Source organism: Adiantum capillus-veneris, chromosome 27 (genome assembly GCF_014529385.1).
Source record: "Adiantum capillus-veneris isolate H3 chromosome 27, ASM1452938v2, whole genome shotgun sequence".
NCBI classification, from domain to species: domain Eukaryota; kingdom Viridiplantae; phylum Streptophyta; class Polypodiopsida; order Polypodiales; family Pteridaceae; genus Adiantum; species Adiantum capillus-veneris.
The window spans coordinates 39,978,315-39,997,453 of record NC_140957.1 but is presented as its reverse complement, the minus strand read 5'-3'; positions in this window follow the sequence as shown (position 1 = coordinate 39,997,453).

Genomic DNA, 19,139 nt, shown 5'->3' with positions numbered 1-19,139 from the left:
TATTATTTCTAGAATTCGAAGGGAGAATATTTCAAAAGGATTAAGGTTATCTTGTCCAAAGGTGGACAAACTTTACATTTGTATTAGAACTGCATCCCACTCTACACTTGTAGTGCCTCCGCACTATTTGGCACGGACGTTTCAAATGGGATCGATGGTGGGGGTCATTCGGGCCGTCACATGTATTTCATTTTCACATGCACCCTTGATCCCATTTGAGCACGCCCATGCCATATAGTGTTGACGCTTGCTTGCAGTGCATAGAGTGCAAAGGCCCTTGCACTGCATGCACTACAATAAATGAATCTCCCGCATGCTTTCAGTGGGATGCAACTCTTACATAAGTTTGGCACGCTCCAACAACTGAGTTATTTTGTCGTCAACAAGCTTGTATTCTTTCCACCTGAGAAAGGTTGCAACCAAATCTTCTCCTCTCATCTTCTTGGTTCACAAAGCCAAGTGCAAGGCTCCTGTGCATTTTTGGCAGAGTTGGCTTTGAACAATAGCATTCAGAGAGAGAAGACAAGAGAGGAGGGCTTGTAGCGTTTCAGCATAAATGGTTGATGAGGGCATCGAAACAAGGCTTGATGCAACATGTGAAAGTGCTCTTAGTCGGTTTCGCACGTTGAGAGAATGTGGGTGGAGCTCTTGTCAACCACTTTGTTTGCATACAGCTCTCTGCAAATTGAACAAGGAGAGACTCTATTGCCCTCTTTGTGTTAATGAACCCTTGCAAAAGCCAAAATGGAAATTTTTGGCAAAGGTTGACATAACAATAATGGTGTTTTTCGTTGTGAGTGAAAACACTCTTAGGGCAAATAGGGCAAGGGACTAAAGGATAACCCACACCTTGTACCCTAGCCTACCCAAGGTGGGTGACTGTAATTGTGCCAATTTCCGTCAAAGTCTACTTCTTTGTCGAAGGGTAGATGTCACAAGCTTTCACAAAGATATTGTGGTCCTTGGAAGATCATTAAAAAGCTTAGTGGCATAGTTTATTGCCTGCACAGTGTAAGTGTTTCATGTTAACAAATTGAAAAGATTTATTTCAAAAGATGATAATGTAATCAATGGAACTGTTATTTTACAAGAATTAGCAGAGTATGGCCATAGTCCATACAATATACTAGATAGGAGAGATAGACGGTTGAGAAATTGTATCCTCCATGAATTTCTAGTTGCCCTGAAAGGTCTTCCCCTTACTGATGCTACATGGGAGCGAGAGGACTTTGTTTGTCAACACTTCCTTGTTGGAGTTCAACCTAAGGCACCCACTACGCGTATTTAATTTCTAATGCCTTATTAAAGGCTAAAAACCAACTGAAACCTCTCTCTATTTGTGTGCATTATTTGCTCATGTACCCACCCTCTCGTCTCTTGTCTGCTATCTCACCCTCCAAGCTATGTCTTGTAGAGAAGCCGTGGGTTTTTACAATTGGTATGAGAGCTTTGTTGTGGTCTTAAGCTTTAAGATAAGAATCGTCTTAGGAAGTGAAGGCAAGAAGTTGTACAAAGGTAGCTGCAAAAGAAATTTCAATTGAATTGGAGGACACCGGAATGTTGTACGATACATCAAGGTGAAAGGCTCATGAGGGACTAACCAAGGAAAATAACATGTCTTTGTGGCAATGGGGGGGCATCGCGGGGGTGAGGGGGCTCTCTAAGAATGGCCTCAAAGGCTTCTAGAGGGCAATGCACCATTCACAACAGTAGCTACTACAAGGGGCAATGGTCTCAAAGGCACAAGCTACATACAAATTACAATAGTAGTGCTTCTCAGACAAGAGGCGCACATGCAACAACATCTATTGAGTCTCAACCATGACGTTAGTCTTACCAACTTTGAATGATGGCAGTAGGAAGCACGAGGCATGCATTCAAGCTACCACGTGACAGCATGATATATTTTTTGTTTTTATTGATCCAGTATGGATCTTACATATTATCAAAGAATGGGCTATTAAAGTTTCTCCCACAATAAGTTGATTGCATAATTCAAATGCATATTAACAATCATTGCATTGTTCATTTTCCAAACAAGATGATATGTACGTCAAAAATCAAAATGACTTTCATGCTTGCTCCATGAATTCAATATGTATGTTAAATGATACTAGGCCAAACCTCCCATTCATCCTATGTGTCAATATATTTAATGTAATGGAAATGACCTGGGAACATTAAAAATAGCAGAATTAAGAGAACTGTAGTGAGCATTTTTATGAGACTACTTTGAGAAAATAGAGGGTGAACTTGATTAGAGATAGCAACATAACCATTATACTTAATGAACTTGGCATGAACAATACTTTGTAACAGGGAGAATTAGGGAACTTGACAACACTTGAGGCCGGTCCCCCCTCCAAAAGGCTTTTGTATTATAATTTCTCCCATAAAGACAGACTTGATACAATACAAGCTTTGTGTTCCTTGAGACCTTGATGGCGCAATGAAGATAGAGATCTTCATGCACCACAATTATGCCTGTAACTTAGCTAAATGAAAGCATTAACTTGTCCCCGACCTCAATCACAAGACCTCAAACACCTTCACAGGTGGAGAGAGCTAGCAGGGAATGAGGGTAGGGAAGAGGAAGAATAAACATTCTTATGAGAAAGAAATAGTTCCTCATCATCACTCTTGTTGTATAGCATAGCATAATAGCATAATAATGATGATGAAAAAGATGGCAAGCTTAAGCATTCAAAAATGGCTTTTTAGTTGGATTTGCATTCCATAGCCAAGAGTGTTGGTGTAGGCTCGCAACTTCTCAACAAGCTTGGAGAAGGAGATGAAGTTCTTGCACTTAGCACTTCACACAATGAGAGTGTGTTTGAGAGAGTATATCTTGCAAGCAAGCCCCCTAGTTGCTTGGGTCGACCCCTCATTCTAGCTCATGACTTGTGCTCATTGGCTCTCTCAAGCCTAGCCAATCACAAGTCTAGGTCAATTCAAGCAATAGAGGTAGCCTTTGGACAAGTGTCCCCCTTCCCCTTTGAGAGAGAGGGAGAGATAAACTCTTAAACAATTAATTTAATTAGCTAAATTTTCATTGGACCTCTCTAAGGGTCAACCAATAGGCTTTAGGCACACTATGGGGGTAACCTAGCTAGGGGCTTGACATGTGTCCCTTTTGCCTTTTTGAGAAAGAGGTGCCCTTTGGGTGAGGGAGTAGTCACTCAACCCCACCCCCTACTCTCATGGCTTGCTCCCTCCTTTGTAGGCATGGGTTTGACTTTCAAGCCCTCAAGCACCTTGGCCCCCAACTAGCTTGAGCACGTCAAGCACCTTAGTCAGCATGCATAGGTCTAGCAAGATCATGGACTCTCTCTCTCTCTCTCTCTCTCTCTCTCTCTCTCTCTCTCTCTCTCTCTCTCTCTCTCTCTCTCTCTCTCTCCTAGCTTCAAGGGCTCGCCCCCTCCTTGTAGGGATTTGGGTTGACCTTCAAGCACAAGCATGCACCTTAGTTATCAAGCATCTCATGCACTTTAATCATCAAGCACACCAAGAATAGGCCTAGCTTAACCAAAGGTCTAAGGACTTTTACACTAACCTTTGGAGGTCTTTAATGAAGCTAACAGTAAGGTCCTTTTTAAGCTCCATTAGCTAGCTTTTCTCTTTGACAGACCATCTTCTCATTTGGACCCATTGGCTTTGATCTCATGCTGAGATAGATCCATAAGCACATTTCGATATTCTAACTCTTGTTCCCGTTTAGTCCCCCATTAAATGATCATTTTAATATGAGAAAGCCATTTGGGTTAGTTAGATATTAGATTTTATGAAATTACCTCTCTCTTGAAATCATAGTCGTCCTCGACTATGAGGTAGAAGAGATAAAGCCTTAGTCAATAGTCTATGTTTCTTAGCAAGTAGAGGATCCCTTTTTACCCTTCAACATCATTCCAAGATGGATGACTAATCCATTTGGGACTTCGGGGACTTAGCTTCCAGAAGCATGTGTGTTGTTTAGTCCATATCGTAGTTCCAAGTGACAATTTCTACTTGGTGTTTGAGAGATGTCGTCAACAACAAGATTTTAAGCACGCATACTACTTGAATTTGTGCACAATAAAAAGATATTTAGTCTTATAAGACAAAAACATTGATCATTTAAAATAAACTTTTACATTTTCTTACTCTAAATGTAGCATTGTAAGCATTGACAAGGTTCATACTATCCTTAAGTTGTATTCCTTGCATCCATCTAACATCTTCAAAAGGATAATTTTTGAACTTAATAGGATGCCGTCGGATAATCCTACCATGTCGTAGTACCTTATCCTCATGTCGAAGGATAACTTCGGGTTGTAGCACCTCTTCTTGGTCTTCGATTTCTGGGGGGGTCTTCAATAATTGGGTTTTTTGGTGGCTCTCCTTTGTAGGGCTTGAGTAGGCTCACATGAAAAGCATTGTGTATGAGCCAATGGTTGGGAAACTTGAGTTGATAAGCCATGTCATTAAATGGCTTCAAGATTTGAAAAGGACCGTATTATCTTTTTGCTAGTTTAGCATAATACTTTGGATGGCCGGTAGGATTTTTGCCCGTTGTTTGCCTCAATTGAGCATAGGGAAACTTGAGTAAGACCTAATCATTTTTCTTGAACGTTAAGGTTCTTCTGTGCTTATCAGCAACAACCTTTTTCCTTTGTTGAGAGATAGATATATCCTCCTTAATATTTTGAAAAGATTCTTGTAGGTCACGGCTATACTCATTGGTAGCGAAGATCTTCCCATGTACTTTAAGTAGCAAGGGACTTTTAGGTCTTCCCTCTATGATCTCAAAAGGTTCCTTTCCCGTAGTAGTATGGACAATTTTATTGTACGCATACTCCATAATGGGTAAGTACTTCTCTGCCGATTGCGAGCGTTGATCTACTTCTGTAACATAAGTCTTTAGTAGACCAAGACTCGTAAGAGCCATCCGTTTGTGGGTGATAGGCCGAAGAGAAATTCAATCTTGTACCTAGATTTTCAAAGAGACATTTCCAAAAATTACTGGTCATTCTAGGATTTCTATCTAACACGATGGATGTTGGCAATCCATGGTGTTTGAAAATCTGAGATATGAAGAGGGTTGTCATTTGATGTGCCTTAATAGTCTTTTTGACAGGAATAAAGTGTGCTTGCTTGCTAAACCTGTCGACTATTATCCATATTCCCGTATTTCCATGGATAGACTTGGGTAATCCAAAGATAAAGTCCATGGATATACTCTCCCATGACGAATTAGGGATTGTCTGTTGGGATTAAAGCCCAAGTGGCCTCTTATAAGGATATGGCCGCCCGCCCGCCTAACTCACTTATCACTAACTCTTTGTATATACTCACTTATACTTTTGTGGATAATAAGGTTTTGGGAGATATCCCTTCAAACGATTCTCTGCGTACTGTGTAAGCTCTCTATGTATCTGTGTGTGTGTGTGTGTGTGTGTGTGTGTGTGTGTGTGTGTGTGTGTGTGTGTGTGTGTGTGTGTGTGTGTGTGTGTGTGTGTGAGTCGATCTACGCTCCGCTCCGTGACTTCAATTGGTATCAGAGCTTGGTTCAGTGCGGTTTTGCGTAATCGCGCGCGCGCACTTTTCAGGTAGATTCTGGATTCGGAGCTTGGAAATTCACACTCGGCGTTCTGGGAGTATTTCCATTAGGCGACCTAGGGTTTTACCCCCCTTTCGAAGTTTTTTATGCCCTCAAAATTTCGTTCTGAGCACTACATCAGAAGATAGGTTACAACCGCAAAGAAACCCGTCTTGTGTAGATTGGGAAGCAGGAGGTGGTCGTCATCAATATCGGCATCGACATACATCACTCATTAGTCTTCAAAGCATCATCTATAGACCAGGTACACATATATATCATCAGATATATATGTTGCAGTCTGCATTGCTACTTCTTGTGCTTGCCAGGTTCCAGGGGAGGCGTGGCCATACGACGGCTTGACACCACTGGCATGCATTGCAGATTGATGTACTGTGATTGTGGGTGTGCTAGTTGTGAGTCACGCTAGCAGACAGACCACCGCAGCGGTCATAGGACAGTGATTGGTCTATTGTAGGATGTATGCTAGTTCTGGGCAGTTTGCTGAGCCATCTGAGAGGGTCGTGTGTGAGGTTTTTTGAAGCCAAGCATTGGGGGCTGGGTTACCCAGTGTGAGGTGGATTAGGTTGCTGGAGTTCCCCTCTACACGCATCCTCTTCGGCGACTTTTATCCCATAGGATGTATGACTTTGTGTAGACACTGGATTGCATCTTATGCGTCAGGCCGTTGAGGCATTGTTCAAGGTTCAGTCTTGAGACAGATACAGGTTCTGTGATCGCCCAGACAAGAGACAGTGTATGCTTACAAGACAACATATTACAGAGATTTTTAGATTTGTCACTGGTCAGCTATTTATGATTGTTTTTGAGCTATCTTTTGGTTCCCAGAGATCATTTTACAGGGGAGACTTTGTCAAAAATTTTCAAAATACTGACAGTTCTTGAGGAGAGGTGTTCAGCTTGTTGTTTACAGCTTGTTTATTGTGTATAGAGGCCAATTCACAGGGGAAACTCTGCCTGATTTTTCCCAGAAGTAAACAGTTTGGCAGATATAGCATCTTCTCAAAGTGAGACTCTTTACAACATAAAGAAGCTGGATGGCACAAACTTTCCATTCTGGAAGAAGCAGATTTGGCAGGTTTTGGTGCAAAAAAAACAAGTGAAGCCACTGAAGCTCAAAGGGGAGAGACCAGAAGGTATGGCTGAAGATGAGTGGGAAGAGCTTGACGAGTTAGCTTGTTCCACAATCATGCTGACCACTGGCAGAAAATGTTTACTTCAACGTAGCAAAAGAGACTACAGCGTATGGCATATGGCAAAAGCTATGTGGTATGTACGAGAAACAAAGTGCTGCTTCTCAGATTTACTGGCTCAAGAAATTGGTGGATTTGAAGATGAAGGAAGGGACAGCCATGTCAAATCATCTCAATGAATTTCACACAATTTTCAGCCAGTTAACAGCACATGAGATAGTCTTTCCAGATTCAATGAAGGCTATGTTTCTCTTAATCACTTTGCCAGAAAGTTGGGATACTTTTCGTACAATGTTAAGTAATTCTGTCGCACCAGAAGGTCTTACAAGTGCCAATGTAAAAGGCAACTTGCTCACAGAGGAAGTGAACAGGAAGAACATTGACAAAGGCAATAGTGCTTTGGTCGTTCGAGGGAGACAACAGTCTAAAGAGAAGAAGGGTAAGAAGGCACAAAACCGAAGTAAGTCTCATGACTCAAAGTCAAAGGATGACATGAATGCTACCATTGTGGCAAGAAGGGTCACATGAAACGAGACTGTACGAAGTGGAAACAAGAAAAAGGCAAAACAAAGAGTTCTGAGCAAGATGAAAAGAAGAGTTCAATGAAGATTGAAGAGGTGAATGTCACAGGATCTGGTTCAGCCAGTGATTCTGGTATAGCATCTGGTGACATCTTCCTCACAAGAAATCTTGATTCTTTTTTCTTGACTGCAAAGGATGGACATGCTATGAGTGATTGGATTATCGACTCAGGGGCATCTTTACATGTTTCTCCGCACAAAGAGTGGTTTACATCATATGTGGCTACTAAAGATTATGTCAGAATTGGCAATGAGCAAGTTTGTCACATACTTGGAGTGGGAGATGTGCAGTTGAAGTTTCAGAATGGCTCTTCTTTATGGCTCAAGAATGTCAGACATGTTCCAGCAATCCGAAAGAGCTTGATTGGTACAGGGAAGTTGGATGATGTGGGTTATGTGACAGTTTTTGGGAACAACGCTTGGAAGACCTCCAAAGGTTCGATGAATGTAGCACATGGCAACAACTTAGGAACTCTGTACACTTTACATGTTTCAGAGGTTAAAAACCATGTAATTAATGTGATTGAGCAGCCAAGTGTGTCATTGTGGCATCGTAGGCTGGGACATATGTCAAAAAGAGGAATGGAAATACTTTCTTATTATGGTTATTTGCGTGGCTTTTCATTTCAAGATTTCGAGTTTTGTGAGCATTGTGTTTATGGTAAGCAAACACAGGAACCGCACAGATCAAAGAGTAATCGTAGGAACGAACGGTTAGCTCTTGTGCACAATGATCTATGCAGAACAATGCCTAGTTTGTCACTAGGGGGAGCAACATACTTTTGTACATTCATAGATGACTATTCTCGCAAAGTATGGGTTTGCTTCTTGAAGCACAAGGATGAGGTGCTCAAGGTCTTTAAGACATTCTTGCAGCTTGTGGAGAATCAGAGTGGTCAGAAGCTGAAGTGCTTGAGAACTGACAATGGTGGAGAGTACGTTTCCAAAGCTTTTCAAGACTTTTGTGAAGCAAAAGGGATTAAGCGGGAACTTACTGCACCATATAATCCCTCACAGAATGGGGTTGCAGAACATATGAATAGGACCATACAAGAGAAGGTCAAAAGCATGTTGTCAAATGCCGAGTTGCCTGATGGATTTTGGGCAGAAGCAGTGGTTACAGCAGTCCATTTGATCAACAGGTCTCATAGTAGGGTTCTGGATAAGAGTGAAGTGGCCGAGATGCTATGGACAGGCAAGGCACCTTCGTATAAGCATCTCAGAGTCTTTGGTTGTGAAGCTTATAGCCATATTCCTAAGGAGTTCAGGAATAAGTTAGAACCAAAGAGCAAGAAGTGTATATTTCTTGGCTACGGAGAATCGGGCGAGATCGGCTACCGGCTTTGGGATCCTGAGTCCAAAAAAGTTATTCGTAGCAATGATGTGCATTTCAATGAAGCCAAGTTTCACGCTAAGCCAGAGAAGACAAAGGAGATCAGAAGAGTTGTCTTCAGGGAAGATGGACCTAGTGCTAGCACATCAAGACAGCATGGTCAGGCTCAGGAATAGCCTATAGTGGCTAGAGAGGTAGAATTAATTGTGGTGAGACGTTCTGAGTGTGTCTCCAAACCACCTGATCGTTATGTGCCATCTCTAAATTATGTCATGCTCACAGATTGCGGAGAACCATCTTGTTACAAGGAAGCATTACAAGTGGTTAACTCGAAAAAATGGCAGTTGGCCATGCAGTCAGAGATGACAGCTCTGCATAAAAACTAGACATGGAAGCTAGTTAAATTACCACTGGGCAATAAGGCTCTACCTTGTAAATGGGTTTACAGGTATAATATCACCGCTCATGACAGTCAGCCAAAGTACAAAGCAAGGCTTGTTGCCAAGGGCTTTAGGCAAGAACAAGGCATTGACTTTGATGAAGTCTTCTCTCCAGTGGTCAAGATAACTATATTGAGATGCTTTCTTGCATTGGTTGCCATATTGGATTTGGTGTTGCACCAAATGGATGTCAAGACAGCATTCTTGCATGGTGATTTAGATGTGGAAATTTACATGCTGCAGCCAGAAGGGTTTGTTGAGAAAGGCAAGGAAGATTTGGTATACCAGTTGTTAAAGAGTCTTTATGGCTTAAAACAATCACTGAGGGCATGGTACCATAAGTTCCACAAGTTTATGCTTTCTCAAGGCTACAAACGTAGTGAGTTCGATCACTGTCTATATACAAAGAAGGCTAAGGATGGCAGTTGGCTGATCCTTATTTTGTATGTGGATGACATGTTGATCGCTGGCAAACACTTGGAAGAAATTTCAGCTTTGAAGTCAAAGATGGCAAAATCGTTTGACATGAAAGACATGGGTGAGGCAAGTCATATACTTGGTATGCGCATTGAGAGAGATAGATCAAAGAAGTTGATTTGGTTATCTCAAACAGAGTATATTGACAAGGTTTTGCAACGTTTCAATATGGAGAAGGGAAAGGCATTGAGTGTTCCATTGCCACCATATGTGAAACTTAGCAAACAAGATTATATTGTGTTTGAGGAAGAAAAGGCTGAAATGGATAAGATTCCATATGCGTCTGCAGTGGGTAGTTTGATGTATGCAATGATTGCTACACGTCCGGACATTGCATTTTCAGTGGGAGTGGCTAGCAGATATATGTCAAATCCCGACAAGAAACATTGGGAGGCAGTGAAAGGTATCATGAGATACTTAAAACATACAAAGAGTATGCGCATATGCTATGGTAGTCAGGATTTGAGTGTCAGAGGATACAATGACTCAGATTATGCAGGAGACTTGGATAAGAGGAGATCTACATCAGGCTATGTCTTTACATTGGCTGGAGGTGCCATATCATGGCGATCTTGATTACAAGATTGTATTACGCAGTCTACTACAGAAGCTGAGTATGTTGCAGCAAATGAGGCATGCAAAGAAGCTATTTGGCTTGGTAGATTGGTAGCAGACTTGGGAATCAAAGTAGATATGCCACATTTATATTGTGATAGTCAAAGTGCTATACAATTGGCAAAGAATCCAGTGTTCCATTCGAAGACTAAGCATATTGATGTGAAATATCACTTCATTAGGGAAGTACTTGAAGACAAGCAGATACAATTGCTGAAGATCCACACCAAGGACAATCCTGCTGATCTACTCACAAAGGTACTTCCAGAAGAGGGCCGCTTTGTGCATTGTCATGAGTTATTGGGCATTGGATAGATGGCAGCCATGTAAATCTTTGTACATTTATGTTCATAGATTTATAGTTACTTAAAGTGCCACATTGGACTTTAAGTGGGAGGTTGTTGGGATTAAAGCCCAAGTGGCCTCTTATATAGATATGGCCGGCCGGCCACCTAACTCACTTATCACTAACTCTTTGTATATACTCACTTATACTTTTGTGGATAATAAGGTTTTGGGAGATAACCCTTCAAACGATTCTCTTCGTCCTGTGTAAGCTCTCTGTGTATCTGTGTGTGTGTGTGTGTGTGTGTGTGAGTCGATCTACGCTCCACTCCGTGAATTCATTAGCAATAGCTGGAGTAGTCTAGGTTGTTTCCCTCTATCGTACTTTGTCTTTTGGAATATCACACATTTGGATACATACTCTTGTATGTCCGCTTTTATGGTAGGTCAATAGAAGTACGTTTCTACTCCTTGAAGAGTAGGTTGAATCCCTCGATGCCCCGCATAGGGAGGAGCATGGGATTCATACATGACTTTCTTACGAAGGGAGTGAGTAACACATCCTGTTGCCATGGAGAATATAACCATCCTTCAAGATGAATGATTCCTCTTTCTTCCCTAAGGCAAGGGCTGACATTATGTCTTTAACATCAGGGTCAGTAGCGTACTCATCTATCATGGAAGATAGATCATTGTGAGTTTCTATAGACACTGCATTTACCCTCGCTTGTTGTGATAGTGCATAGGCCACTTGATTATGCTTACCAGCAATGTGAGCAATGTGAAGATTAAATTGCGAAAGAAAATTTTCCCACCTCATTTGCTTGTCAAAAATTTTGGTTTGCGTCATGAAGTACTTGAGACGTATTCACAAAATAAATGCAGTCCCCAATAGATAGTGCTTCCATGTGTCTAGGACATGTAGAATAGCTAAAAGCTCTTTTTCATATATGTCAAGATCCGTTCATTGGCATTGAGCCTTTGGCTCTCATATGCTATGGCATGCCCTTCTTGAAGCAAAACGGCTCCAAGGCAATCATCACAAGCATCACATTGGACCTCAAATGGTTTTGAGAGATCTGGAAGCATAAGCATTGGTTGGGAGGTAAGATTCTCTTTGAGCTTGTCAAACGCATTTTGCTCTTTAGCAGTCCATGAGTACTTAATGTTCTTCTTTGTTAAGTCATGTAATGGTCCTGCAATCTAAGAGAATTTTGCTATGAAGCGTCTATAGTATGCACACATATCAATACATCTCTGTAGCTCATGAATATTCCTTGGATTAGGCCATGCTTTTATTACCTCCAATTTTGATGGATCCATACGAATACCATCTTGAGAGATAATATGACCTAAGTATCGAATCTCTTGAAGGAAAAATTCACTCTTCGCTTGATTGATAAAAAGATTGTTCTCCCTCAAAGCTTGAAAAACTACCTAGAGATGTTGCTTGTGATCCTCCAAGGACTTGGAGTAGATGATGATATCATCAAAGAACACTCCAGTAAACTTGCGATGGGGTCTAAAAAATTTCTCCATTAAATGACTGAACGTGGCTGGAGAATTTGTCAAATTAAAAGACATGACAAGATATTCATGAAGACCAAACGTTGTACAAAACGCGGTCTTTATGATATCTTCATTCACTATCATTATTTGATGATAGCCACTTTTAAGGTCAATCCTACTGAAGTAGGTCAAACCTTGTAGCTTATCAAACATATCTTCTACCCGCGGTATGGGAAATCTATTTTTCATAGTGATACAATTTAGTGCTCGATAGTCCACACACATGTGGTATGTACCATCTTTCTTTTGCACTGAAAGGACTGGAGAGCAAAAGATAGAGGAGCTAGGACTCACTATCCCTTTGTCTACCAGCTCATGCACTTGCCTCATAATCTCTCTTGTTGAGCTTGAGAAACTCTGTAGGGAGGTTTATTAGGTGGTGAGCTCCCGGGTAGAAGCTCTATCATATGGTCATCATCCCCTTGTTTGGGAGGTAACTCCATAGGGATGTCATCGATAAATACATCTTGGAATCTATTTAGAACTATAGACAAGTATAATTCTTCTTGATTCCTACCACTTTGTTTTGTTAAAACATTATCATCATTTAGAGATTCTTTGACAAAAATCATGTACGAGAAAACTAAGCTTTTCATTGACTTATCAAAAGCAGGTGAATTTACAAGTGGTATAGTGCGACCGAACTCATTAGCATCTATATACATGCTCTTTTCCCTATAGGTGAAGTAGATTCTCTTTTCTGGGAACTTCATGTTGGCAGCCATGCGATTGAACCATGGTGCCTCTAGGATAACATCCTCATGTTGGAGAGGAGAGATAAAATACTCTTCTTTGTTGACGTAGCTTTGGACATGAAGCCTCAACTTCCCAATCAAGGGAGTAATGGAGGCTTGTTGTCCCTTGAAAGCTTCATTGATAGTTATAATATCTCCCATCTCAAAAGCTTGAATGCCCAACTTAGTGGCCAACTCCGTCGATATGAAGTTTAGAGTAGAGCCAAGATCAAATAGGATGAAGGCATCATGATCCCTCACCTTCCCCAAGCATATGAAAGGGATGATCCTTTGCAATGAGCACCCTGTTAACTGAGTCAACGTCAGTTAACAGGAGCTGCTAAAGACCAAAGACATACGGATGCACATTGAAGATCAACATAAATAAGCAGTGATCCACATTTTCCCGAAATGGTCATGGCTGAAAGCATGCAATCGTGGTACAAAAAGGACTGTCCTTGACACAACATGGGCTTGGTGGTTCATTTGTGTATAAATTGGACCTTTTAATTGGAAATGGAGAGGGGCCATATATTTCTTTGTTTTTAGACATTTCACTATTTAGAGGGGCCACTCCAAGAGAGGAGGTGGGGGAGAGGACTGGACCCACATTATGGTTATTGGCTTTCACGACTCTCTCTCTCTCTCTCTCTCTCTCTCTCTCTCTCTCTCTCTCTCTCTCTCTCCACAAGGTTGTGTTGCTCCTGTGCACCTTCCGTGCTCCATAGCCAGCGAACTTGGGCTGCTCTCTTGTTATCTCTCTTTCCCTCTCTCTCTCCACCAGCAAGCTGAGCCCTGGTTGACCACCCGCTACATCTCTTTCTCTCTCTCTCTTTCACTCTCTGCACCAAAAAGATGCACATGAAACCTTGGTTTTAATTGATGTTTATTGACCACTGCTGCATCTCTCTGTGTGTGTGTGTGTGCGCGCGCGCGTGCGTGTGTCTCTCTCTTGCTCCTTGCCAATAGACAATACTAAGAGTTTACTGCTCGGGTGACTCACAACTACTCTCTTTCGACGAGGTGGATGAGGAGGAATCACGCATGGATGAACATATACAAAACCATCCCATTTTTAGCTCCAATGAGACATGTATCACTAATCAAGCTTTTCTTCGTGATTATTGGGCTGCAAAGAAACGCAAACAGAGAAGGAAAGAATGACATCCTTCTTTTGCACTTGGATTCCGAAAGCCAGGTCAAGGAAGAACATTTGTGCAGCGGTGGCACGATGTTGGCGCAAGCAAACACTCGGGCTATCAAGGAATGAGCAAAAGGAAATATTTCAGCAACTATTGGACCACAAGACATTTTTTGAGCTGCAAAAATCAAATTTCACCAATGTTAAAGACACTGTTCTATCGAGTGTGCGAAACAATTTGGCTCAAATTAAGGTCCCGCACTCAGCAAGTGAGATTTTTGTTAAAAGAAACTCTCTGACGATGATCTTGAACAATAGTACAAGTGTAGCCTTAGTAAACCAATCCAAAATTGCTAGTGTCCTGGGTGTCCATCAAAGGAATATAGCTACTGCAACTTCAAGGCTGGAGAATAAAGATGAGGATGAAGTGTTGCCATTGAGTGCTTGTGAGAGACACTTGCCACAAGGAACCATTATCACTAATGAAACAAGAGATTTGGTGTATGCCTTTTGGACATCAGAAACCAGAGTTTCACCTAACAAGAAGGACATATGTAAGAAGAGAATTGGAAGGAAAAGTGTTGTCAAATATCCTGTGCATCTACTCGATGACTCTCAGGTACCAACAAATCTTAGCAATTGTAATTTATTTGGTGATTCTTAAGATTGATTTGGTCAAGACAGTACCAAATTTGGTGGTTTTCTATATGGAATTGGTGGTATGCAGTACCTTACAAAGGTTGTATATAGAACCAGTGCATTCCTGGGTGGTTCCAGAGCTATCCTTTATAGAACCAAAGCCCTTGTGCAGTACCAAATTTGGTAGTCTGCTATATGGTAGTGGTGGTATACAGTACCTTACAAAGGTTATATACAATACCAATGCACTCCTATGTAGTTCCAAAGCTATCTTGTAAAGAACCAAAGCCCCTGTGCAGTACCAGATTTGGTAGTCTGCTGCATACTAGTGATTCCAAAGCCTATCTATAAAGTACCAAAGCCTCTGTATAGTACCTTTTCCATCCCTACAGGCACCAAAGCCTCAATCTTTAGTACCAAAGCCTCAATCTTTAGTACCAAAGCCTCACTCTATTTTACCAAAGCCTACTTGTGTAGTACCAAAGTCTTTGTGCAGTACCAAACTATTCCCTGTATAATACCAAAAAATTCTTGTTTATCACCAAAGCATTTGCAAAGTTTCCATATGGGTACTCTTCTGCAAACAATTCTAAAATGAGTCAAAAGCAGACAGATAGTACAATTTCTGGTACTGCTTACAACCAATTTGGGTTCTACAGTACTATCTTTGGTATTTTTTACAACCAATTTTGGTTCTACAGTACAATATTTGGTACTGTTTACATCCAATTTTGGTTCTACATTACTAAAATTGGTACTGTTTACATCCAATTTTGGTTCTACAACACTATCTTTGGTGCTGTTTACATTCAATTTTGATTCTACTGTACAATCTTTGGTACTTTTTACATCCAATTTTGGTTCTACAGTACAATCTGTGGTAGTGTGTACATCTAATTTTGGTACATTACTATCTTTGGTATTGTTTACAACCAATTTTGGTTCTACAGTACAATCTTTTGTAGTGTGTACATCCAATTTTGGTACATTACTATCTTTGGTACTGTTTACAACCAATTTTGGCTCTCCATTACAATTTTTGGTACTCTTTACATCCAATTTTGGTTTTACAGTACTATCTTTGGTACTGTTTACAACCTATTTTGGTACTACAATACAAGCTTTGGTAGTATGTACATCCAATTTTGGTACATTACTATCTTTGGTAATGTTTAAAACCAATTTTGGTTCTACAATACAATCTTTGGTACTGTTTACATCCAATTTTGGTTCTACAATACATTCTTTGGTACTATATACAACCAGTTTTGGTACTACTACACATTAGTGGCATTTTACCATTTGCATGAAATTGCAATTTTCTAACTCTTATTGTATTGGTTCCATAGGTAGAGCTATACCAAAGATTCAAGAGGACTCACCCTACGGTGGTCGTGTCTCTTAGATGCTTTGAGGCATTAAAGCCGTACTTTGTTAGGAAGTTGAAAGAGCGGTATACCTGCTGCTGTGTTTCCATGTGCAGATACTCTATTTCAAAGAGGCTTTTAATCAGATGCGGTAAATCAATTTTGGGCATCATGGGAAAGGTCACCTTTGCACTTGCTCCGTGTGTTGTAGAAGTGATGATATAGGAGAGTGTTTTGCAAACCAGGTATTATGTCAGCACATCACTAGTATGTGGGAATCCATCACGTGCCCAAAACCAAGAGATAGTGAATACCATGCCAAGAAATTCTTGATGGGGGACTGCTCCCAATGTGGTGTACGGAAGTTGACATTTTGTCCAGATGAGATAACAGAGGATAGCAGGGAGGTGTCTGTGAAGGTCTTCATGGATGTTGGAACATGACAACTTGATGCAGGTGAGAGTGAGAAGAACAGAAAGGACTTGATTGTGCGACGGATGAAAAGTGCTACTTTTCTTAGCCTGTTTTCAGCCCACCTCACAGGCTTCATCAAGCACAACTTTGTCTTTCGTTGGCAAGGCCAACAATTCAAGGATTGTTTGCTAAATTTTCCTAGCAATGTCGTTGTATCAGTTATTGACTTTGCAGAGAATTATTTTTTTAAAATTCAGAATGAGATTCGGTCAATGCATTGGTGGTCTACCCAAGTCACAATACTTGTGCACATCACTTAGGTAAGAAATGCAGCAGGTGGTGTTCAAAAGACGTTGAACTTTTACATATCCAATGACAAGCAGCATGATACATTGTTTGTATAACATTGTCTCTTGCTTCATGACAGGTGGCTGAAACAACAAGGACATTGTTTGCAACACCATGGGGTGTGGTCAGATGGTGCGGCTTTACAAGTCAAAGCACGTAGACCTTACTATTTTGTGGCCAGGTTATATCAGAAGACAGGCTCGCACATGATGCATAACTTCTCAGCATCCGGGCATGGAAAAGGAGAGCATGATGGGGCAGGGGTAGTCATCAAGAGAACCTTGACACATGAGGAATTGAAACCAGATGGCTGGCCTATGAAGTGTGCAGCTGATGTGGTGAACTTTTTGAACGCAACATTTCAGTCAAGAGATTAGTCTCACAGGTGTACTACACAGAGAGTCTTCTGGCTTATTGGTGTGGATGATGTGCAACGTGATCTCCAATGGGACTGTGAGCGCATTGTGGGCTCCCACTCATTTCATTGTGCTGATGGGTATTCAAAGGAAAACCCGTGTGTTGTGCGCTTTCAAACCCTTTCATGCTTCTCCGATCCATGTATAAGTGGGCTATGGAGAAGATGCAAAAATATACTACACATAGAAGAATGGAAATATGTTTCCATCAAACCACTGCCGGAGTCTGTAAATACAGGAAGGTACAATGAAGAGGATGATGATAGATATTCAGTTTTTGTGCTGATGAGACAAGTTTCTAACCTGCCATTGTATGAAGGAAGCCCTGAAATGTTATGTGAAATGTTGTCCATTGGGGATAAATTTGCAGTCAAAGCAGCCGAGACTAAAGAGGACTTCTACCTTATCAAATGCACGAAGGAGTTGTACCAGATGGTGATATCACAAAAGGATATGTGGCATAACAATATTGTTAGAGGTGGGAAGGTTGTTGAAGGTTTCTACTATGGCCAAGTCAAAGGAAAAGTTGATACATATAGCTTATTGGATCAGACACCTGTAGTCATGATCTACTCACATCTTGTAAGGGCCATACGTTTCCCGATGGGGCCTATTGTTGGAGTCCCTAATCAAGTCAAGTTATCTGTTGAAGTATATGAGAACATATACAATAGCATGCCATATGATGATGATGATAGCGATGATGGTGCATCCATGATACTTGAAGTTACACAATGCCAAAACCCCTAAGTGGGCAAGTCCATGCTTTTCCTCTTGGTCAAAATATATATTTTTGTCCTCATGGTTTACTATTGTTCTTTCTATCCTTCACTTCCAAAATACAAGTATGCACAGCAGGGTCTCCAATTACTGATTGTCTCTTAAGACTTGCCCCTAACCAGAGCTAAAATAATACTAACCAGTACCAAAAGGGTTCTAACTAGTACCAAAATAATGACAAGAAGTACCAAAATTTGGTACTTTAGCCAACTTTGCATAATCACAAGACCATGGATCCAAGTTGCAACCCTAGGCTACCAAATACAAGTATGCACAATAGGGTCTCCAATTACTCATTGTCTCTTAAAACTTTCCCTTCACTTTGATACCATGTGAAAAATAGGGAGTGAAGGGATCTTTGTGCCATATGTGAGAATGACAAGTATATAACTAAAATGTATGAGAGAGAAAATGATATACTAAAAGGAATATCTTTATTAATGATGAAGAAACCTTGGCATACAATGTTGGTACTACAGACTACCAAACTGGGTACTGTAACACAATCTTAACAATACCAATAACAGAGAGCAAAAAGTTGGTACTGTGAGTACCAGTACCAAAGCAGGTACTATGTAACACCCAGATACACAGTACTGGTACCTACTGATACCATTGTATTAACACCAATGTCAGGGATCTTAAAAAATATGCTTTTAGACTAGAAACTACTAGACAACACCAAAAAAAGACAGTACAGTTCAAGCTCCAAGACAGTGTACAAAAATAGTGGGTTTCCATTATATATGTGCACAACACGATACAAATTTGGTTCAAGTACCGAAGTTCAGGAATCTCCATTACATTTTAGGTGACATGATACACAAGTTCACCAAGTACAACACTTTAGGAATCTCCTAGGTCAGGGGGATCTAATCTGTAAGAGTACCCCTCCATCTGTATGAAGTAATCAACAACGTATGGAGAGACATCATCTTGTGTGTCAAAAATTGGGTTTTTGCGAGTGTATGTTGTTGGGTACCGATCGTGTATCCATCCTTGCAACCAGGGAAAAATACAGTCCAACAGGTAAAAAGGGTAATCTTTTTCAACCACCAGAGGTTCATATGATCTAATGGCAAGACAATTCTCATAGTCGTTTTTCAGCGACTTGTATCTGCAGTCATCCACCAGTATTGTGTTGCTAGCATCAAAATGGGGGTGCCTTGCCCAAACTGTCCGTAGGTTCTTCAAAAAAATAGGCTTGTTAG